The sequence below is a fragment of the Plutella xylostella genome, chromosome 22 (genome assembly GCF_932276165.1).
Source record: "Plutella xylostella chromosome 22, ilPluXylo3.1, whole genome shotgun sequence".
NCBI classification, from domain to species: Eukaryota; Metazoa; Arthropoda; class Insecta; order Lepidoptera; family Plutellidae; genus Plutella; species Plutella xylostella.
The window spans coordinates 1,600,314-1,625,580 of record NC_064002.1 but is presented as its reverse complement, the minus strand read 5'-3'; the positions used below and the strand labels follow the sequence as shown (position 1 = coordinate 1,625,580).

General features: G+C 37.0%; 1 protein-coding gene across 1 annotated transcript in view; it reads left to right on the top strand.

Annotated features, from left to right (window-relative positions):
• LOC119690398 (cAMP-specific 3',5'-cyclic phosphodiesterase-like) overlaps positions 1 to 25,267 on the top strand; it is a 168,686-nt gene that overhangs the window by 81,552 nt on the left and 61,867 nt on the right. The gene's annotated exons all lie outside the window — the stretch shown is intronic.

The following is a 25,267-nucleotide window of genomic DNA, read 5'->3' as shown; positions in this document are numbered from 1 at the left end:
ACGTGACTTGACATAACTTTTTGCTCTCTCTCATCTCTCAACTCATTTTTCCACGTATTTCCAAAAGTTTTTCACGATGTCCCCCTGTGTTACTCTCTTTCAGTTTACTTTACCACTTTTGCAACACCATATATTGTTAAAGTAATACATTTACTTGTCTAAAATCCCATAAGCATAATAATCCTATACCCTCTATTATGTAGGTACGATAGATTTCAGTGAGATTTTCAGCTGGCCAAAACTAAGAACAGGAATATTATTTTTTACATGTTAATCATGACCGTAATACACGCGCACCATGTTATCGTTTTTAATATTCAGATCATAGTATGTGGTATCCTTTATATTTATAACGTAATACATATATTATTATGTCTTTTCCTTCATATAATATGCAACACAAACAAATAGTAGTGCACTGTTGGACATGACTCTCTCATGAGACTGGAGAGATTGCCATAATCTCCACCCTTGGCAGTCGTAATAATATAATTTATATTTCATGTAGGTATAAATACTAATCCTAACTAATATCATAAATGTGAAAGAAACTGTGTCTGTCTGTCTGTCTGTTACTCTTTCACGCCAAAACTACTGAAAGGATTTGAATGAAATTTGGTATACATACGGTCTATACCCTGGGAAAGAACATAGGCTACCTTTTATCCCGGAATTCCCACGGGAAAAAGTTTTAAGGCGATGTGAAGCGCGCAGGAACAGCTTGTTTAACATAAACCTACTATTTGTTACGTGAACATAATTATCTTTCGTTAAACAACTCGTAACGAATACGAAAGTTATTTATAGTAAACCAAAGATGTTCAGAATGAGCCCCAGAGCAACCTTATTACAGTTTACATACAACGAAAGAACACCCTTTATAGTATTCGTTTTTGTAAATCTGATTATTTATTATAAATAATATTAGACTAAACCCGTTTTGTGCTTTAGACAAGCTACTTATTTATTTATACATATTATAATTATTATTTATGTATATTATGAGCAAATAAGTTTTTTTTTTCGTTGCGATTGTACCTAGAAGCTTTCTGTTACTTATTGAGACTTTTCACGATAGAACCGCTAATTATGGTCCGACTAATTAGACAAAGATTCCTCGTTTTTAATTTCATTTTACAGAGTTTGAATAAAAAAAGGCTTAAGTGATTCAATTTGAATATTTACTAATTGTCGAGTCCATTACAGTTGTTTGCTAAATAGCGCCATCTTGCAATCAAGGCACGTTCTTCAGGGAAGTAATAAACTTGTAAATTAGGTGCCCAGTTAGTTGATATTAAGGTCAAACAATTCCTGTACACGTGAAGAAATTTAGCATAACATCTAACGGCTAGTTGTTATTAATAATGTTACAGAGTAATTTGCGCAGAGTTTGTTTGAGCTGATCCACACCAGAGTAAACCAGATTGTTAAAAATGATTGATATTTTGAAAGGTACCTTTCCCTTAATATAATAGCTGCACATAATATTATTATTAATAATATTAATATTATTATTAATATACTTAATATTAATATTATTATTAATATACATAATATTATTAATATACTAGGCTAGTTCTTATTTTTGGTACATGCTAAATGCCACCAAGAGTCCGTCAAACAAATTGTAAATGCGGTAAATTCGATTTTGTTATGGTGATGCAGGTAATTCGGTGATGTACGGTGTTCTATTTTATTATTTTCTATTCTCTGGGGGGGTGTAAGTACGTGCACCTGGCTCTCTCGAGTGGAACCTTTGTGCATATACCCAAGGTCTAAACTGCCTTCCTAAGCTTGGACCATTTCCCACCACGCTGGTCCACTGCGGGTTGGTGGGTTCACATGATGTAAGGTGTGCGGCACGAAGAAAATGTTGAATTTGTTATACAGGGTGTTGCAAAAAGGGTAAACTAAGCCGAAACCTACATGTGCAGCATGGTATATCTAAGATTCTAAGCCCAAAACTGAAATCAGAATTTGAAAATTCGCGAAAAAAAAACTAAACATTCTCCATAGTAAAAAGTCACGTGACCAACAAAGTTTCTATGGAAAATGAATATTTTTATTCGCGAATTTCGAAATTCTGATTTCAGTTTCGGGCTTAGATATACCATGCTGCACATATAGGTTTCGGCTTAGTATATACCCTTTTTGCAACACTCTGTATATACTCGGAATAGAACGTGCCTATTACTAAGTTATTTAAGAATTAGGTACCTTAATGGATTGATTACGATATGATAGATGGATGTTGTTTGACGCTAATTGAGAAAGATGCAGGAATAAGATGGATGACGTAAAATTTCAAAGATTCTCGTAATATAAGTTTTTACCAAGTATAATATGAATTATAACTGATTATAATCTACTCGCATCAATCAACCAAAGTTACAAGTTAAACAATTTAAGTATTAAGTTTTATTCGTTATAAAATAATAACCACGATAATACTGGATGTGTTAGTATAGGTCTGAGTAGGGAGAGTAAACGTATATGTATAGTGTAGAAATCTCGTAATAAACGGTGACCATAAATTACTACAAGGTTTCTCAAAGTCAAACAAAATAAAACATATGAACTTTTTTCGTAGTTGTGACTTATTTTACTACTTATAGAGAAAATATTTCGTAAAATACACGCCCTTTGTTATATGTTTGTTATATAATTTGTTTAAATTAAGGTTAAGATAAAATAAACAAATTATTATTTTTTGCCTGTATAATTTGGTATTTTATACTTCATGTTCAACGCTAGGAAAGCTTTAACAATCCCATCCCCAAAGTTCAGCTTCATATACATGTACATAAGGTTTCTCAAAGTTTTTTTTTAATTACTTATAAACATTATGCCACGCCGGTTTAGGAACTACTCTAAGATTATAATATTTTAGGCAAGATTGCAGTACCAATATCAAGGGGTAAGATATTTAACTGATTTATACATTTATAATCTTATAATTATTATATTGTGACATTATATCTACCTACTAAAGGTAATTAAGTATTGGTAATTGTAAATTGTTATTATATTATTATTTAAATTTTGACATGTAATATTATGAATAAATGACTTATATGCACTTATAACTATATATATATACTTATGACTTACGTGACCTGCTACCGTTCTACCACCGACACATTAGCAATTAACAATCCGTAAGCAGCGTCACTAACCTGTCAGATCCATACAAGTTACGTCAGATTTGACATGCGGGCGACGCTGCTTATAGATTGTTTATTATAGTAGGATAGTTGTACCTCACAGACATTTGCCTGACTGTACCTACAACATTTACAAATTAAGACCTGCCGTTCCTCCCAAGATGAGGCGTTATCACAAAAAGCATCTCCTCCTAACCACAAATACTTAACGATACTGTTTCCTATACTTTGTAAGGCTTATCTTTTAACCCACAAACCGTCTGCCCCTTCGGCCGATTACCCTTCAAGGGTCGAGGGTCGAGAGAATGTGGCAACGTAGTTATAAATATGTAGGTAGATAGTTATAGCTATAGATTTAGCTATACACGACGACAAATGAATAGGTATGTAGAAGAAGCAATAATAAATAAATAAATAAATAATAAATATAAATAAATATGTGGGGACATCTCACACACGGCCATCCGACCCCAAGCTAGGCAGAACCTGTGTTATGGGTGTCGGACAGCTGATATATCTACACAAATACATAGATAGATAGATACTTAATATAAATATCAACACCCAAGACCTGAGTACAAATATCTGTCTTTAAACAAATATCTGCCCCAGCCGGGAATCGAACCCGGGACCATCGGCTCAGTAGTCAGGTCACTAACCACTACGCCATTCGGTCGTCATTAACCACTACGCCATTCGGTCGTCAAATGTCTCAGGGACGTTTGTGAACTGGAGTCTATGTATTATTTTTATTTGAAAGAAAGAAAAAGATTTTTTTTGGTGCTGCACAAATACACTGAAAAATACAACAAAACAAAACAATACAATTTGAATATAATATTAAATAACACCAAAAAAAAAAAAAGACATAAAAATAAAAACTAAACTAAATTCCTAATTATAAATATTTATTACCCGTGTTTTTTAACTAGGTACCTACTGTTACTGGAAATACTGTGTGGTGTACCTATTGCGAACTTGTTTTGACAACCATTTTCGGATTCATTTGATTTGACACTAAAATACCTACAATAGTGCCACAAACTTATCTGTTCCGGTGAGAGCGAACTAAATTGGTCCATATAATCTATGTCAATATGAAATTCATTTAGTAAGTAATGAGGTATGGACCAATTTAGTTCGCTCTCACCGGAACAGATAAGTTTGTGGCACTATACTATTTTTTAGTTTCGCGCGAATAAGATGTCTCATAGAAAGCAGGATATGAAAATCGGTAACGGTTCTTTCATATTCCATCATGATTGAAAATATTGGTGCCACGTGGAATATACGCTGCATTTAAAAGGAACTTTCCTTAACCTTTAAACTTTCAGTCAAAACACATTCAACAAGTAGGGGAAATTTAACATACAAACCGATTTAGTTACTTAAGTACTTACGGAAAACACAGACTAGTTGAAACTTTACATACAATTTGCATCTAATTACATGCACAGAACCACTCTACATATAAGTTCTAGAATGTAATTTCCTAGACAGGAATTACTTAGCCCGTAAGTAATCCTGCTTCTAAATGAGTCTCAATCTAAACACGGTAGTTTCTCTGCGAAGCACGTGCGATGGACCAAACATAGCTGAGTAGCTAGGGGGTCACACTAGCTTAACAAATAGTTTCCGAGAGCTGTTCTGCTAAACGCGTCTAGACAACATGTATAATAAGTACCTAGTAACTACACATACTTCAGTTTACTATCGTTTTTTTAGTAAAACACAATATATACCTAAGTAGGGGTGTGTAAGATGCAGGGAGAAGACCCTACATTTAACAAAAATATTTTTTTTTACAAAAAAAATGAATGCAGTAATGCAAACGAGATAGAGCCGCAGCCGCGGTAAACGCAGCAAAAATTTCTTACGAAATTATTAAGTTTCTGAGCAACACTTTGCACACAAAGAAAAACTAGGATAGTATGTTGGGAGATGGCCCATATCCTGCTGTGGGTATATCCTGATTATTAATTTTTACTTAAGTAGGTATAAAAATCGACCAAGTGCGAGGCTGACTCGTGTGAGAATGATAAAGTTAAAGTTATGTTACCTTTTTGTATGAATGCCATAGTTAAAGTTAGTCGCGGTTCAAAAATCTATAAAAATATCAGCCCTTTAGCTACACTGGGTAGATTTTGGCGAGGTCAAGGGTCCGTAGACAGGGGCAGTCTAATATCTCTCATCAGTCAATTTTTATTAAATTAGCTACATAATATTCTAAAAATATTGGACCGAAATTCCTCCCAACATTCCCTTGGTGATTTCATAATTTTGATTTACCTGCAGGACCAATTTCATACCAAAAGCAGCCTTGGTCGGTAGGAAATTTTAATTTTACTGTTTAATTTTGTATACTTTATACCTTGATCAAACCTTTTACAAATAATTTACAGTCTTTTGCCTTCTAATAATAATGTTGGGATAGGTTAAAGTTCAAGGTTCATATACCAAACTTACTTTTATCGACGTGGTTTTTTAGATAGATATATTTCTAGTACTATGTCTCTGTAAAATTGGTAGCGGTGCTCATTCAGAATTCTATGTGATGCGATCGGATACTTTGATTGGCTACTTTGGCTAGACTCACAAAGTACTCTGCCCTGATTGGCCTATGTGAAACCTTTACCATTTTTCCTATCTACCAGAACCACAGAATAATAACTAGTACCAGGTACAGAAGTCCATCTTCGCAATGGCTATCAAAGAAATATGACTCTATAAGCAATAAGATCTAATTTAGATCGCGCTCCAGCCGCAAACGTTTTTATTTACTTACCTACCAATTTATTTTTGAGGGAATATGCGCCTTATTTCACTGGACTACGGTGCATAATAAGTTATACGTGGTTATACGCATTGAAAAAGAAGCCACCTTAGGGTTGCCTCAGCACCACAACTTTACTACGCAACGGATTGAGTTTGTAAAAAGAATGTCATGATATTAAAACAAAATAATTTGAATTTAGAATACAAAGCTATTTGTGGTGTTTGGACCTTTTTGATGTAGAAGTTTATTTATATGTTTACGTTGTCTATTACCGAATAGAAGAATGGTGAACAGCAAACTCGTATATTATTTCCCTAAATATCACATTGGCGACGAATAAGACCCCACGTCAAGTGTAAATAGTAAATTAATACACATAGCAAGAGCGGAAGGTATACATTATGAGTTCTAGCACATGTATATTCGGTGGTAACCTAAATTTCGACCACGCCTGTCAAGAATGGCAAATTTTCAAAGACCGGTTTGTACAGTTCTGCATAGCAAACGACATTACCGAAGAAAACGATGCAGCAGGCCTTAAAAGGAGAGCCTTGCTGCTGACGGCGCTGGTTGATGACACATAGCGGGTCGTAAAAGACTTGGCCTTCCCGACCTTACTAGACAATGTGGAGTACAAGGCGCTTGTAGCATTGCTAGACCTGCACCTGGAGCCAAAGAGGTGCAGCTTCGCAGAAAGGTGCACTTTCTACAAGGCGGAGCAGTGGGCAGGAGAGGGACTGGCCGAGTGGGCGGCTCGAGTGCGGAGGGCGGCGCAGTACTGCGGGTTCGGAACGGAGCTCGACACGGCGCTGCGCGACCGATTCGTCCTCGGACTGGACGACGCGAAGGAGAAGGAGCGACTGTTCGCGGAGAGTGTGGAGACGCTCACAATGAACAAGGCACTGGAGCTGGCGCAGGGCGTGCGGTGCGCGCGGCAGGCGCTGCGCGGCGCACGAGGCGCTGGGGAGCCGCCGCAACTGCTCGAGATGCGAGCGGGCAGCGGCGCGGGCCGCGCCACGCCGGCGGTCGCGCCGTCACCCGCAGCGCAGACACGAGCAGGCAGGTGTAAGGTGTGCGGCTACCGGAACCACACGACGGACCAGTGTAGATTTAGTAATTTGATGTGTCAGAATTGCAATAAGAAGGGCCATCTCAGAAGAATGTGCAAGTCTAGGCGGAACAATTTCCTACAGCCGGAGGACAGCGACAGCGACATTGTAGACGGTAAATATTGCGAATTGTTTCACATCAAAACTTATAATGGTGAGCCTATGCGACAGATCGTAGCGATAGCGAGTGAACAGATTTCGTGCGAAGTAGATAGTGGAAGCGCTGTTTCTGTGTTACCTAAAGGGATGTATGATAAGCATTTCAAACATAAATATAAATTGAAGCCGTGTCATATGATACTGAATTGTTACAACGGCACCAAAATAACACCGATGGGCTGTTTACATCTGCCAATATCATTTGACAATTCTGTTAAAACGATTGGCATGTACGTCATTGACACAGATGAAAGACAACCAGTGTTACTAGGGCGGGATTTTATTGGCGCATTCAATTTGAAGTTATGTTCTGAGAACTGCCTTAACATTCAAAGGGGTGACTATGAAACGTACTTAAAAGAGAAATATGAAAAATTGTTTAGGGACGAATTAGGTACGTTCAATAAGCATAAAATAGAAATTAAGATTAAAGAAGGTTCACAGTTTAAGTATTTCAAGCCGCGGCCCGTTCCTCTTGCCTTGAAGGCAAAGGTCGAAGAGGAGCTGAATCGCCTCGTGGAGTTAGGGATTCTGGAAAAGGTTGAGCATTCCGAGATCGCTACTCCTACGTCGTTGTTTACGCTTCGCGTTCGCTTTCTAAAGCGGAGTGTAACTATGCCCAGATTCAGAAAGAAGCAACAGCCATAGTGTTCGCAGTGAAAAAGTTTCACCATTACCTTTATGGACGTGGAGAGCCGTTTGTTCTGAGGACTGATCACAAACCGTTGATCACCATATTCGGTAACAAAAAGGGCGTACCGGAATTAGCGGCGAACAGGTTGCAGCGGTATGCATTGTTCTTGACGGCTTACAATTTCGAGATAGAGTACGTTAGAAGCCAGGATAATGTTGCTGATTTTCTCTCTCGAGCAATAGGTAGCTACAAAGATGATAATTCCGAAAATAATGAAACGGGACTGTATATACATTTTATGTCGGATTCTTTATTGAAACCGATCACAATAGCCGATGTAAAAATTGAAACCAGCCGAGACCCAGTTTTGATTAAAGTATCGAACTGTATTAGGAATGGATGGCCTGCCAAATGTAATGATGATGATTTGAGGCCATACTATAGGTGTAGATTAGAACTGTCTCGAGAGAACGATTGCATTATTAGGGGCCATAAATTGGTTATACCTAGTAAATTTCGTAAACAGTTACTAGATGAACTGCATAGCTCTCATTTCTCTCTCGAGGAGATAGTGGGCTCGTGCTCCGCGTGCGCCGCGCTGAGGCCCGCGCCGCCGCGCGCGCCGCTCGCTGTCTGGACATACCCGGAGCGGCCGTGGCAGCGCATGCACATTGATATGTTTTCACTGCACGACAAGCAGTTTCTAGTTGCTGTAGATGCACATACAAAATGGGTAGAATGCTATGTGATGAGCAAAACGGACACTAAAAGTGTGTTAAAAAAATTAGAAGAGCTTTTTAGCAGATTTGGATTGGTGGAGACCCTAGTGAGTGATAATGGGCCCAATTTTGTGTCAGCCGAGTTTGAGCGTTTTTGTGGGCACAATGGTATAAGCCACATCACCAGCGCACCGTACCATCCGGCATCAAATGGCCAGGCAGAAAATAGCGTTAAGACGGTAAAAAGGGCTTTGAAGGTGATACTAAAACCGGGAGATAGTCAAACAGCTTGTCAGAGTGGTGTAAATAGATATTTATTTGACTACAGGAACTCGGTTCATTTGACGACAGTTTCTCCTGCGCAGTTAATGTTCGGTCGCACGTTGCGCGGTCGTTTCGATCTGTTGCGAGGCTCACCACTGCCGCCAGCTCCGCAGGATGCGCCGGCTACAGTGTCGCTGTCGGCTGAAGCTCAGAGAAATGTTTCTGCTCAGCAAGACTCTCAATGTAGACAGTACGGTGGCCATAGGCGAGCCAACTTTTGTATCGGTGACTATGTTTTGGCTAAATGTTTTTTTAATAATGGTAATAGGACTGAATGGAAACTGGGCAAGGTTGAAGAAAAGATAGGTGCCATGATGTATATAGTGTACATAGGAGATTTAGATGTGAAAGTTAGAAAGCATGTTGATCACCTCCTGAAATATAAGGGTATTGTGGAAGATGATGATGATGTGCCATACTTTGACTGCACCGATGTTACTGCTGGCACTTGTATAGAGGGGGAGGAGAGTAGAGGCGAGGTTGCTCCTCAGCCACCAGTGGGTGACAGTGGTCGGCCAGTACGTTCCACTAGGAATCCGAACCCTATATATAAGTAAAGTATAATAAGAAGGAAATATTTTATGTAAATAATTATTTGATTTTGTTTTGTTAATGAGTTATTACTTTAGTTGGATTAATGTGTAAGGTTGTATTGATTTTTAAGTTGCTTATATTGTTTTGTAAATAGTAGGGGAGGAATGTGGTGTTTGGACCTTTTTGATATAGAAGTTTATTTATATGTTTAGGTTGTCTATTACCGAATAGAAGAATGGTGAACAGCAAACTCGTATATTATTTCCCTAAATATCACACTATTCCAAACTTTTTTTCTATTGGAAATGACCATGCAATAGTATTTATGCGTAAATCTTTTTTTTTTTAAGTGTAACCCAAATCTTTCCTTGCGTAATATGTAATAATACCACAGAATAATAACTAGTACCATAATACTAATAATCAATAAGCAAAAGACTTGGAGTTTGTAAAAAGAATGTCATGTTTTTAAAACAAAATTAATTTGAATTTAGAATACAAAGCTATTCCAAACTTTTTTTCTATTGGAAATAACCAGTAAAAACAATGACAATTTCATAGTTAAGATATTTTGAAGTAAGTACCTAAAACATTTAATTTTGTGAAAACATGTTTTTTTTTCGTTATAATTTATATTATGGATATAATTTATATTATGATACAGAACGTGTTAGTTTCGTTAAGCACTAATCCCACTCAGTGCACATTTTATAATCGATTCATTAATACATTTTGAAGGTAGTTGTGTCTGTAAATTTAATACTTTAACGAAAAAAATATTGGAATAGACTTTGTTCAACAAGGAGAAAAAAAGAGTTTGTAGTTCGTATTAATTTCATTTCAAATAAGGAACGCAGAAGAAATCAATAAAATACTTAGATTAGTTTTACCTGTCAGCATCTTTTGGTAATCTAAAAAAATTTAAATTTGGATCACGATCCGTATTTAAGCAATTAAATACGGCACAGTATTTTTTTGCTGCTTTTTCTTCTTTTTATGTCCATTTTTCTATTCATAATTTTTTATAAATACCTAAATACGACATTTATAAACTAGTACGAAATAGGAACAAATAGCGCGCGCGTGTATCGTCTTCCGCTTGCGGCAGCCGACTAAATTCGCCCCCCCGAGGCGGCAGGCGGCAGGCCGGCGCCTGCGCCGCCCACGCGCGGAGTGACATAGGCCTGCCAGAACTTAAATGTTGCCTTTAGACTAATTATAATTAATTCTGACTGATTTGAATCTAGATTCAATTAAGTACGTAAACTCAATTTATATTAGGTTCTTGGCATCTGTACTGCTACTCTTGATACGCAAGACGGTTATTCATATTGCGTTAATATTGTGCTCGAGTCAGAACCAATTTCAATTTAGATTTGGTACTCTTGACGTCTATTTGGTTACAATTCGGTTTCACTTAAAATTTGGTTATGATTGTTTGAAACTTTTTTTACGACTTTGTGAAAGAATGAATGAAAAGGAAAAAATAACAAAAACTGTCGTGAATAGTGTCAAGTTGACACTATCGAAGCGTCTGTAGTCGAGCGGGCTTCAGTGATCGTAACTGATCACTGAGGTCAAGCAACAACTGGCATGGTCAGCCATTGGATGGGTGACCAATTTCAAGTGGTTCTTTTCTGGACGCTTCCGTGCTTCGGACGGCACGTTAAGCCGTGGGGCCCGGTTGCTGCTTCGGCAGCAGTGCTTAATCCTAGTCAGAGGCCTGTACTGTATTTTATTTATGTAGCCTTGATGTATGTAACAAGTGTATCATTTGTTGGTCTTCAAATAAATAAATAAACTCTTTCAGCACAAGCTTGCTTGTGTTGGGGTCCACCAACCCGCACTAGGCCAGCGTGGTGGACTAGGCCTAAACCCTTCCTTCATGAAGGGCTCTATGTCTCCACATAGTTCATCAAAAAGTTCTTTTGTGAGGCGGTAATTATCGACGAACTCCGCCTGTCCCATTTCCACTGCTCCGTCCAAATATCTCACCATTCGCCGCTGATTTTTGCGCCTCCGGATATCTCTTCGCTGCGCATTGCGCAAAATCGCTATTCGTAGTGCTAAATAAGCCATAACACAGCATCTTTAGTCTCAAATACCAGTACCACACAAAACCACACAAAATCGCCACTCAGAAGTACAAATACAAGTAATAAAGTTACTTTTTTCTTCTTGCCTTAGCGATTGCGTATATTCAGTATGTTCAATATTGACAACTGTCAAAATGGCGGTCAAGAGTACCAACTTGCGTTCGTAACCGAATTTAGACTAGTTCACCCGAAAACCACCAAATACGGTAGGCAAGGTGGCGACACCATCGTGTTCCAGAGTGCCAAATGACTCGAAGGCAAGCGTGACACAATCGATTGCGCGTCGAGAGTACCACTACTGAACTTAGGTAATTTGTTAATTTGATTGAATAACAATTAACGAACCTGTAGTTACTTATAGCCTGTAAGGTGAAAGGGATTTCTGGTAATCAATTTATTCAACGATAAAAACGAATTGTAATTTTGGTTCTCACGGTAGAAATTAGTTGATATTAATTGCCATAAATCTTGAATTCATAACTAGAAAAGTATTTAGATAGATAGAATATTCTTTCACAAGAACAGGATTTACCTAAATATTTTTCAGTTTCATCGTTTGATTCAATTCATCGAATATTTTTTATCAATAAATGAGGGTAGTTATATTGTTATTCTAACAAGTGCGGCAGTTTTCGTTTACGGATTTTGGTTGTAATTTTGTCATTGCCTTGAGGAGTGGGTTCTCTTGCGCTTCGCTATCTTATTAACTTATATTATAAAAGTTTTGTACGACTATATTTGTCTTTGTTAATAAAATCCCGCAGCTGATAGACAAAACAATTGTACATATTTTTATATACTTATTTGAAGAACCATAAGTGTGTGTGTAATCATCAATACTTTCTCGGATTAGTCATGAAAGGGGCGTCGTCGTGCCAGCCTGAGCCACTCTAGGTATTCTTTTAAATACATTATTTATGTAACATTCGCTGTTGTATTAGTAATCTTAAGGTATGCTATAAAATTGAATATTTTCAGGGCATGGTTTTAATTAACTCCTACTAGCGCCATCTTTTATCGTGTAGCTGAACTGTGACGTCGAGCCCGTAACATCGTAGCGAGATAAATGTTCGTAGCGGTCGTAGCCTTTGCGTAGCAGTTGCTTTTCCGAGAGTCTGAAAGGTTTTCCTAGTTCAGCTTCCTTGCACAAGATGGCGTTTTTAGCTTTAGAGGAAACATGATTATTCCTTTTCTGGCAGAAACAACCTCAGCTTTACACTTTCTATGTACTGGGTATTGGGAGGTAGGTTCTAAAAATTTGAATAAGCAGGAAGAGGGCGTGTAACGAAGCAGTTTTTTTTCAATGAGGCGTTTGTTAAAAAAAAAAAAAAGTTCCTTTTTGGAGAAATAGATGGCGTTGTCTGGGGTTGTACCAACTTTCAAACCCTCAGAACACACTCAGATCACAATATGTTATTCTGTGAGGCTAACGAAATGTGAAAGTGACGTAGGTAGGTAGAATTGTAGTATTATTTTCTCTATGATGTCGATGTCACTGTTGCTTCAGCGTTCAGTGCGATTGTGCGTACAGCCGTTCTTTTCAAGTTTTCTCAGTTTCCTTGTGTTTCTCCTGTATTAATTGAGTTGTAGTTGAGCTATCTGCTCCTCCTCCCTTGATAATGTAGAGTTAGTGCACTTGAGATAGTGACTCTTTTGAGATAGTTTGAGTTTGAGTTCTTATTCTGAGTTTAGTACTCTTTGCTCTCTATGTAATTTTTGACAGTTGATACACTGCGTTTTCACGCCATCTATCCTCTTACCCAAAAGCTCAACTGACAGCTGTCAAGGAAAACGGCTCATTGGCGGCGCTAATAAGTACATAGCCTACCCTGCCTAGTACCTAGCTATACCAAATGGCTATTTTAGGGTGGGTACATCATATTATCTGAAGGAAAGCGCGTCGACAGTATAATAACTACTAATACCATATTTTATCCTAACTAATATTATAAATGCGATAGTAACTGTGTCTGTCTGTCTGTCTGTCTGTCTGTCTGTTACTCTTTCACGCCAAAACTACTGAACGGATTTGAATGAAATTTGGTATGCATATGGTCTAGACCCTGGGAAAGAACATAGGCTACTTTTTCGGTTTAGTCATCATCGGTTAGGTGTGAAAGGTTAATGAATGTTTACTATTACTTCATACGCCATTCCACAGTCGTCACATTACTGAAAAACCCACTGATATTATTGTGGTAAGTATATAAGTATTATTGAATTGGTTTAATTTTATTAAGTACTTACCTAAAAATCATTGAGTTTCTTGTTACAAATTACTAACTCAGTAAAAACTGAGCTACGGAAACCTCGATAAATACGACTAATGAGTACTTGGTACATAACAGAGATAATAGCAAATAATGAAGACATAATAACACTGGTGACGTCACGAAATTATGTACCTATTGTAATTATTAGCCAGCGCCATCTTCAGCGCAATTAAATGTTCATGTTCAAGATGTTTGTAATTTGTAAGACAATACACAGTATAATAACGTTAAAACTTTGTTTGTTTCAAAATTTGGAAACACTAAACTTTTAACAAATATGACTTTTACTTACAGTTTTATACTACAAGCGAGGCAGGTATCTCGATCATATTTTCTCGATCGAATATTGAAAGTGTTAAAAATGCTCTGTTTACGTAGGGTTCTATGGCTATCCCTACTTTTTCGTACTTACACTTACATTATGTAATATATACAGGGTGATTGGTAAGTCGATGTATTCCTTTAAATGGGTTGTAGTCGAAGGCATTTCCAGTCGATTGAACCCCATAATGCATTATCCAAAAGTCAACCATTTCTGAGTTATTTAAGTTTTAAGTTTTTTTCGGAATTTTGCCAAAATGTATGTTTAAAAGCAAAATATTTCAAAAGCGAAGGATTTTTTTAATACTTTTTTGATTGTTTTGCATTGGTGACACCTTAGTCAACTAATCATAATCATTAAATGCGCAATATTTAACTTAATTTAGACACAGTGCTTCAAAATAGTTGAAACGTTAAGAAATTGTTAAGAAAGTTGAAAACAAAAAAGCTTAATTAAAAAAGAATTTTACCTGACAATTTTTCAGGCACTACAGCTTAAAAACATAATCAATTTATAAGCTTTAAAATGACCTATTTCAATTTAAAATCGATTAATGTATGTCCAAGATATAGCCAAAACAACCGCATAGGCGGGCAAATCTCAGTAGGAAAACAAACAAGGTTTTTTTTCTAATTTTAAGGTAAAAAGTATTGTAACTGGACTTATCCGAACCGTTTACTAATTATTGTGTTCCAATAATAGTGCGGTTCCTCAAATGCACAGATCTAGGACAAGGTGGTTTCACCGAAATAATGCTTGTCCGATAACACGGTTAGCCGATTGTAATTTTCAATTATGATTGGTAAAACAAAATCATTCTTCACAATCCGGTTCCATAAAACTACTGTTCGACGACGGTTAATTCGCCGAAAACATGATTGGCCTACTGGCCAATGCTACTGCACGTGACATTAGCACTGTTTGACAATGATTGTTTTAAATACAACGTGTTCAAACACTGTGCCAAATATTTTAGCTGAAAAGTTTCACCGATTATAGGAGATGCAATTTGGTGGTTAAACAATTTGACAAACTGGGCAGTCGAAAAAGCATTCTATCGTTGAACCTATCGTCATCAAAAAGTACTTTCGGCTAACCGTGTTATCGGACAACCATTATTTCGGTGAAGCAACCTTGTAGTCGATCTGTGCCTTTGAGGCACCGCGCTATAGGAGAACAATAATTAACAAACGGTTCGGAGCTCTAAAAAGTCCAGTTATAAGACATTTTACCTTAAAATTTAAACAAAATGTAGTTCGTTTCCATACTGAGATTTGTCCGCCTATGCGGTTGTTTTGGCTATATCTTGGTCATACCTTAATTGATTTTAGATTGAAATGTGTCATTTTAAAGATTATAAATTGATTATGTTTTTAAGTTGGAGTGCCTGAAAAATTGTCAGATAAAATTCTTTTTTAAATTAGCTTTTTTGTTTTCATCTTTCGTAATATTTTCTTAATGTTTTATCTATTTTGAAGCGCTGTGTCTAAATTATGTTAAATATTACGCAATTAATGATTATGATTAGTTGAATAAGGTGTCACCAATGCAAAACAAACAAAAAAGTATTAAGAAAATCGTTGGTTTTTTAAATATTTTGCTTTTAAACATAAATTCTGGCAAAATTCTTAAAAAAAACTAAAAAACTTAAATAACTCAGAAATGGTTGACTTTCGGATAATGCATTATGGGGTTCAATCGACTGGAAACGACTTCGTCTACAACCCATTTAAAGGAATACATCGACTTTCCAATCACCCTGTATATTTTTAAGTCGGTACCTCGAGGTAAAAAGAAACTACTTAAAAGTTTTAAATGACATGTTTTTGTATCTTTTAGGTACTTAGTATGATATTTTTTTGTATCCAACTCTAGCAAAATAAAGCAGTGCACATAATAAAGTTATTAACTACCGTCAACTATTGTGTTTTGTCGTGGACAACTCTATAACAGAGCAATTCATTACAGAGTCATGTGAGTTTATTATGACTTGCGTGGGAAAAGATGCAACACAATTGCAATCGATTACATATTATTTAGATGCAGTTTCAGAACCGAATTATGAATGCCGCAATTTTTAAGTTCTGATAAGTTTTCTTAAGATAACGACAAGAAAAAAAAATCCTAATGTATTCTTTTCAGAACTCTGAAGAAGCATATTTAGGACTCTACTATGAAATGTAATTTGCAAGAAAATGGGCAAATTATGTAAACTCGATGGCATGTTGTAAGACAAGCTACTTCCTCAATCCTTTGTGAATTCATGCTGTCATAGTACCTACTCATGGTAAAGTAATAAAATAACACTCAAGGGTCATTGTCCGGCTGTCTGTCATGTCTTGTCAATAGTTTTGAAAACTTGACACATTTTCGTGGTAACAAGCGTTTTAAATTAGTCCTGCGTGGTAATGTTATGAAAAGAAATACTTTATTATACTGAAACATATTTTCAGTAAAGATCACAGCTATTATACTACGAGTACTCGCATAATAAATGAAGTTAATTCGTGAAACGTCACTTAACACTTAAACTACAACGTAATGAGCTAACTTAGTACAAGTAACGAGGTAATTTATATAACTTTAGAGCAGCTGCTTTGCCGTGTCAAAACTACTAGAGCTCTCATTCACTCAGTTTCCTTGGCTGTAGATAAATTGCTTCACAAATTCTAAAGGACTTCCCGTGACAATGCCTTATTGTTGTATGTTTCAAGGCGTAGCACTTTTAAAGTTCGGAAACTTCGTCGAAGTATAGATGGACAAAAGATGGTTCAAATATTATTTTTATTGAGATAAGATAAATTAGTTTTTCCTCGTCACTCATAAACAGTTTGAATAACTCGTCGTATAGTATAGTTGTCTGTCAGACTTTTCAGTGAGTTTGTTTAGGTTTGTAACTGAAAATTATATTGCTGACGCTTGACATTTTCGCTATTGAGATATCTGTGTATGCCTGCTCCATTTAAATTGTTGAAGTTGTAATTGATGTTAGAGGATGGGCGTTTTGGGACCTATGTTCAATAAAGATGGTCATACATGGTTGGATAGCTCTTTTTAAGACAGCAAAAAATAGTATAACGACAAATCCGTATAAGTTGTCGATTTTGAAATATATTCGTCGGAATCAAGTATTTTTCAGCGACATTGCACTCTCTCTCAAGTCTCTCACCTGATGACAGTTAGGGCGTAATACACGTAAACACGTATTATTTAAATGGGAGAAATTACTTTCAATTGGTTTAGAAAATTTAACTTCCTGCATTCGCCTTAATCGTTGCTAATAAATTGCACCATGTATAATTTTATCAACCCTACGTGCGATAAGTTCCCCTTACTGAAATTAATTAGTAAAGCGATAAGCACATGGTCTTTTACGACCTTTGCCACGCCTTGAGCCGAAAGGGTTAAACTGTTCGGTTGACCTTGTTCAGGGTGCTTATTCTGGGCAAAAGATTGTTCCCACAGCGAAAGCATGGTGGTGTGAAATGGAATCTATGTGTATTTTGTCATTTTGGTGGTGTGAAGTCCAATGGACAAATATAAAAGCTTTTTTATTTGTCCATTATTTGATAAACAATATATGAACAAGATGATAAACTAGCCAAGTGAGCTCATATTTTGAATTAGTTCATTACGATAGCTACCATTAGGTTGAACTTAAAACGTTTTTAATTGGTTTGTAGTAAACTAAATGCAGACAGTTTTTAGCTAGAATAGGATACCAGACGTGTAGGTTGCAGGTCAAGAATATGACATTTACCTGCGTCTAACTGAGCAGGAGGGTTACTGCAGCTTCATAAAAAAGAGGCGAACAACATAGATGTGGTGAGCGCAACAGCGCCCCAAAACTTTTTTTTATGCTAGAGTGACCATTCCGCTGGAGGCAACGCCATTCATCTGTTTCAACGAACTGATGAAATTCCTTTCAACACTCTAGAGTTATCTAACTGTATATAATATGTTTTTATGGGTATATACCTATAACTCCTACCCTGGGCAGTCAGCGACTACAGCTAATCTGACAGACGAATCCTTTTGAACCGATAACAATCACTAGTCTAACTCTGGAGTTTATCATCCAAAGGTAAATAGGAGAATTTTGATCATACTCTGTAATTGTACCTACCAGTAGTCTAGTGGTAGAAGCTTCGCTTCATGACCCAGAGGTCCGGGGTTCGATTCCCGGGTTCTGACCATCAATGTGTGTTTCTAAATTGCGGTTCTAAGTTTGGTTAGGACATAGAACGCTGATCACCTGATGTCCGAAACAGTGAAACGATCCATGCTGTCGGATGGGCATGTAAAGCAGTCGGTCCTGCGCCTAGCTCTCTCCAGTCGTGTTGGTTAAATCGGTCAATCCGTCCTATTGGGTTATGAGAGTCATGGAACAGAGAGTGCTCCTGTGTACTGCGCACACACTTGGGAACTCTAATCTACTCCTGCGTAGATGGCTGATCTCAAATGAGATTGGCCGCTGTGGTCAAAATTCGGCTCAGAAGAAATTATTATTACTTACCAGTATGTATATTGTATAATTATTTTAAAGAAACAGTATTCAATAACACAACAATACAGAAACGAAGAAAGAAAAAACAACAGACATAAAGTTAGTTGTTTATGGAGCGAGGTGCTACACAAATTAAACCAAATCTGAGCCGAGAAACAAAGTCCTCACTCACACCGGCGAAATTTTAAATTGAACAATTTATTACGAAACTTTTAATGATGGTTCAAGTTTCTGCTAAGAGAAAATAAAAAAAAAAAACAACGAAAGCAACACTGAAATGTCTTTTCAAGTTTCGTGAAAGCAAAAAAAAAAAGAATCCGACCAGTCAAATTGGTTTCGCTTCGGGGCGCAGCGGGCTACTGCTGAATTGAATCGCTATCGAGAATTATGTGTATTTAATACGACACGTCATAGGTTTTGCTATTTGTATATTGCGTAAGGTTTTTGCCTAGCATCTGGGCACTGTAATCATAGTATTCTACATATTATAATCGCCTTTCGCAAAGGTAAACAGCTGATACTGAATAGTATGAAATGCTAACCTATACCCTATACATACCATTCCCACTGCTCAAAAATCAGTTAAAAAAAGTTAAATAAAGAAATATAAACTCTAGCATCACAAAAATAAACGCCAGTTGAGCAGTAAGCCTCCAAATCCCCGTTATTTCGCCGGTGGTGTCGCTAAAATGCTCCGTCGCGGGCGCCGGGTGCCATGAAACATAAATGAAACAAAGCAAACACAAATACCACTCGTTTTGCTTCTTGCGGCAGAACAAATATTGTTGTCGGTGACGTAGCGGTCCCGAGTGTCCTGGAAATCGTGAAATACTGGAAATTGAAAGCGGCGTATTATTGAAACGTACTATTAGGTATTTCGAATTGAGCATGTTTCGCAAAGATGAAGGTACCTACACAATTACACAATATAGGTACATCCACATTGCATATTTTATGTAGTTTCGTATATACTGAATTTAACAAGGATGTAGAAAGTCTGAAATGCCACGCTACCTTGCTTCGTGAAAGCTGTCTAGAGCTTTACTTTGTATTCTTTATTTTAAAGTCTAAAGAAACAAAACATAAAATTAAAAACCCTATAATCTTTAAACGTGTCAGACGAAAAAATCCTTTCTATTTTCAAAAATACATTAATACAAATAATACAATAAATTTGGGTAACTTTTCAATCACGCATCCAATTTAAAAAAAAATAAGAAAAAAGAATAGAAAACCTTTTAAACTCCGATCTGATGCACAGTAATCTCAGATAGTTTTGCGATGCAAATGCTAGGTACTGATGCTCAGGTGAGGCGGCGGAATGCTGACAATGCAGCTCCGCTCTTTCCACGGATTGCAATGCAAATGTACCATTCACGGCGAGTACCCCGGAGCGACCCCCTTTGACCCTGAATAAGGAGGGAAAGCCCTAGATAGTGCTGAGAGAGACAAACACATTTTCAGGATTAGGATTTTAGCAAGAGTGACAAGGATGTATTTGAGCGGATTTGTGAAATCATGCAATTAATTTAAATGTTATTGTTAGGGCAGTTTATATTATCATAATATTACTATATGTCCCTGGGGAAACTTAATATAAAAATATTTGATTCGATTGTTGGTACGAAAAACCTTTACTAGCAATACCAAATGATATCTGCGTTTGAAGTTCTTCGTCCACTCGATACGAAACCTACTGCACGACAAATTGCGGGGGATGATTTGAATAAGCTGCTAAATTACAATAAAATTTGAGACTTTCACGTCAAGCGCTAAGTAATATTAATTTGTCTGGCTGGATGACTTTTAAAAAGAAGAAAAAGGGATTAAAACTTTTCTGCTTTCTCGAGGAGGTGGGAAAGTTTTTGAATTCGGAACGCGAGCCTCAACCGATACTGCACTGGCTGGCGGACGGATGTTACGTCACGCGCGGTCGATACAGACCTCGGGGTGCGTTCGAAAACTGGGAAACGTAGCATTCGTAGTCAGTATGGTTGTAATTTTGTCACGTATTTCTGACGAAAAATTCAGTATACCATAGAAAAATGTATTAATTATGAACATAGTGAAATAAATTCAATGCCATATAGAATTTTTTACAGTTTATTTTTTCAGGTTTTCACTAAAAATTTTGAATAAATTGTTCCTCTCAACGCAATTGATGGGACTTGGCTCACGAGTGGTAGTTTCGTGTTTATTTTTTGCCGTTTAAAATGAGTGCCACAAATTGGGCTTCGCGAATAAAACGTTGAGGTAAATCTACAGTTAACTAACAATAGGTTGTCGATTCTACCTTTGATCCTCGTTTTGATTTGAAATATATTTCATCTTACAAAACTTACAGGATGTTGAAAATGTTTAGCATTCCGACTCAGCACGTCACTCTAAACAGTCATAGTAAAAAGTCACGTGACCAAGTGATCTAATAAAACTTTAGGGAGAAGCAAATAATAATTTTCTGTTATTTACTTACTGTATTAATATACCTACTATTTATTTAATCTATTACACGTTGAAGACTATAAATATGATATAAATGCTTGATAATTTACTGGGTAAAGCCGCTATTTCAGAAGCTCTGAGATTATCCGGCCTCCATATAAATGAGTACATAATGTACGTAGGTATATAAACAAAGGACTCGGGATTCTGAATGCAAGACAAATGAGTGGGACTCTAAAATAATGGCACACGAGTATTTAAAGCTTTTGTTAGCTGCCGGATCATATAATAGGCTTTAATCACATAACTTTCAGGATTCAAAAGATAAAAAACGTATAACTTAGGTGTAAGTTTATGATGAAAAACGATGTAGATGATGCAAAAAAGATTGTCTTATGATCGAAATAAGGAGTTGAGATGATTAGATCTATAATTTACATCCATGGTTCTAAGATAATAAAGTATATTAGTATTTATGCACATCTGGAACCTACCATCATAAAAGCTCATAGTTTTTACACCTAGACACAGTTTTTATTTTTATTCATGATATTATTGCTACGACTATGTGTATAACTTAGCTGCACCCTGCACCTGCAACGGAAAAATAGAAATAATAAACATTACTTTTTAATATTTTCCTAAGTTGTGAAACTTCACGGTACGTACATTTCAGCAACGAAATAAGTTATAAGATAAAATACTCGAAGTACGAAGTTCCAGGCTGTTTCAATGAGAAACTGTTTTCTCCCCAGACCCGCTGTTCAGCGCATTTCATAAAACCTAGTAAAAAGCTTTCAGCTTATTCCTTCCATTATAAATTTGGTATAAATTACTTAACAAACTTGTTGAAACCTAAATTGAATGCATTGAGGATAGAAAATTTATTAACATGATGTATATTAAACTGGATGGTTTATCGGTTAACTTCTCTAAGACAGTCCAATAAACGACCATTGCACCCAGAAAAAGCATGCGTTACATACTATCAACTAGGTACTATCAAACCCCTCCCAAAAGGTTACCCGTACATATGAAAAGGCGAGAGTGTATTTAAAGATCTTAGGGGCAACTGACCAAAAGAGTTCCAGGTAAAAACGCCTAATTCCCGTCATTTGAAACAGTCCGGCCGTCCTCCCCAGGCGCAGACAGAGCCGTCACGGTTGTCGACTAAAAAGTGCAAGTAAGCCCAGTAATTGTCGGGCCAGGGGGGTCACTCTATGTGACAAAAAACGAAGTTTCAGAGCGCTCTATCCTGTTCTATTAAACGTGCAGCGTGTGCGTTCTATAGCAGTCCATTGCTGGACGTAGGCCTCTCCCAAAGCACGCCACTGGATGCGATCTATAGCTTTCCGCATCCAATCATAACCAGCCACCTTTCCGGTGAGCTATGTCGTCGACTTTAATTCTCTGTCAGATTACTTCGTTGCGGATGCGATCTCGACGACAGCTCTCGTCCGTTCGCTTTTCGTCAGTATAGAGTAACCCTCCGTAGCATCACGCCCGGAACCCCCGCGCTTTAATTGCTTTGGCACCGCGCCAGAGCACAGAATAGCAGTGCAGTCACGCACGCATGGAAAAATGCAACTGGTCTTTGGAAAAAGTTTTCGCTAGTTAGGTTTCGATTGTTGTAGGGAAATATTCGGGGTTTGGGCTTTTGGGGCCGGCTTCGCTTTTGTTACCTCATGTAAGGTACGGTACTAACTAATCTCCATTTCAAATAGCAGCAGTGCTTACCTATCAATAGATTGTTGAATTAACGCATCTCTGAACATCTTCAGTTTGTGAGTTTCGTAGTTTCAAATATCGGACATAATGAACACAATTATCATTCCTTAACCTGGCCTATGTATTGTCTCATGCTATTAGAGGTCAGATGTTTATTATTCGCTCCATCCGTTCTTAACCACCCCAGTTATTATTACATAATGGTGTCCTAAAAATTAAAAAGTTGTCTCCATACCACTTGCCGGGCTGCACCTCCTATATACTCAGGAAGCGGCCATGTGGCGGCGTAACAGCTGCAACTTACATACATAATACACACAGTTACATAACACCCCTCACTTAGAGCTGTTACAGCCACCTCGCAACAACTGCACAGAAGGGTTTCACTAGCTTCACAAGAAATAATTAACGGGAGCAGTCGATACTTTTGGGACTTTTTGTTTGTCTAAAATATAATAACAAAGAGTGATAGAATGTCATCCCACAGGTAGCTATTATCTAGACATTGTGAAACAGGCCCTTAATATAGCTAGTCAGAGTCATAACGCTAGACAGCCCTGTGTGCGAATCACGAATATTGTCGACTCCCTGTCGATAGTAATCCGATAGGCGGTTCACTGAAATTTGAATGTGTTTTATTAGTGTCTAACGTTACCGACATGACGAGATGAGATACAACCGCCTATCTAAATACCCATCGACTATAGAGTCGACAATAATCATGATTGGAACAGACAGGGGGCTGCTAAAAGTCTTAAACATTATCTACAGTCTTCTCCTTATAGCGTATTGGTAATTCGTTGATTGCCCAGGATGCGTTCCGACGTAGGTATTTATACGTATTTAAAATACAATTGATACTTAACTTGGGGAGGTAGTTTTCAAACACCTCGTAACCTAGAGCGACCCGCCTGGAGCAGACATCTGGAATCTTGAGACATGAGAGTGTTAATGCGTACATTAATAAATTGTTAAGCTTATTTATTTTTGGATTGTACTTAGATGGAACTTTTAACACCTAAGAACAAATCGGCAATTTTTTTTATGGTAGTGGTGTGAAGGTTTTATTTTATCATAATAATAATTTTTATTTTTTTTAGGATTATTAATAATTCCCCTGAAATCGAGCTTGAGAGCTTAGTTATTCCTACCTACTTAGAACCTTTTGGCCACCCGGTACATTTTACAGGAAACAGTTTATGAGTTAATAAAGGCAAAAGTAAACGGAATCATTAAAAAAAATAGAACACGAGTCATAAACCTTTTAATATATAAATATAGGCCAAGTCAAACACATACGTGACTGAAAACATAAATGTTACGATTTTCATTTTATAACACTTCTTTATTACTATCGAAATACTTCTCAAACATAACATTTACTATAACATCACAAATCAAACTTCAAAGCCACATTTCACTCCAGGGCCCTGATTCTCATATGCACAAAATTTATACATTTGAGTCGCAGTCTCACCATAATCTAAAAAAATAACACTTAAATGGTATTCACGTGAACCAACTGTCACAAATAAACAAATCACTGTACATCATGACTGTAATTTTTGGAGATTATGGTGAGACTGCAACCTCAATGGTATCCATTTTGTACATATGAGAATCAGGGCCCTGAACATTTCAGTCTTTTCATTATCTCGCACCGGAATAAAAAACGCAAACAGTCGACGGAAAAGAGAAAAAGCAAATCGTTAATAACGGCGCTCGCTGTCTCGCCAAACACCGCCGCGGCTTTCCCAATTTTTACCTATGAATATGAAATTTTGAACTCTTGAATATGAATGAATTTAAATTGTTCAAACACAGCGCCTCTAAACAATGGAACCGTTCAGCCCTGCGCTTTCATCCTGACTGCTCGTTTAGTCAAAAATATTTCACCTTTACAATATTTGTCGTTTACTACACGGTCGGCTTATTTGGCTATTGTGTTGGCAAATGTGTACAGTTCTAACTAAGCGCAGTCATAATTCCTGCATACATTAAGAAATTATGCAAACGAGACTTGTTTTGAACGTTGAAACGAGATCTCTTTGTTTAGATACTTTGTAATGAAACTGTTTTAACAAGGGGACGCATTTTTTAAATAATATATTTAGGTAAACGCTAGCCATGATATCCCTTCCACATATTTTTTTTATTTAAAGCTGCGGCATGATTGCCGATCGAAGCAGCCATTTTTTTCGTCCAGGAAAACGTATATAAATACCTAATATAAAAATAACCTATATACCTAATAACCTATATAAAAAAAAACTTTTGAAACATCCTGTAGATATTACCTACGTAGTTTAAACTCTTCTGGAATCCAACTGCAATGAGATTTTCGCACCTGCAAATTGAACCATCTGCATGCGAGATCTTTACTGATATTACAGCCTCAACTCTCAACCCCTCTCAACATGTACGTTTGTGCAAAATCCCAACTTTCGTGAAACTTTTAACGGTGATAAAACGTTAACGAT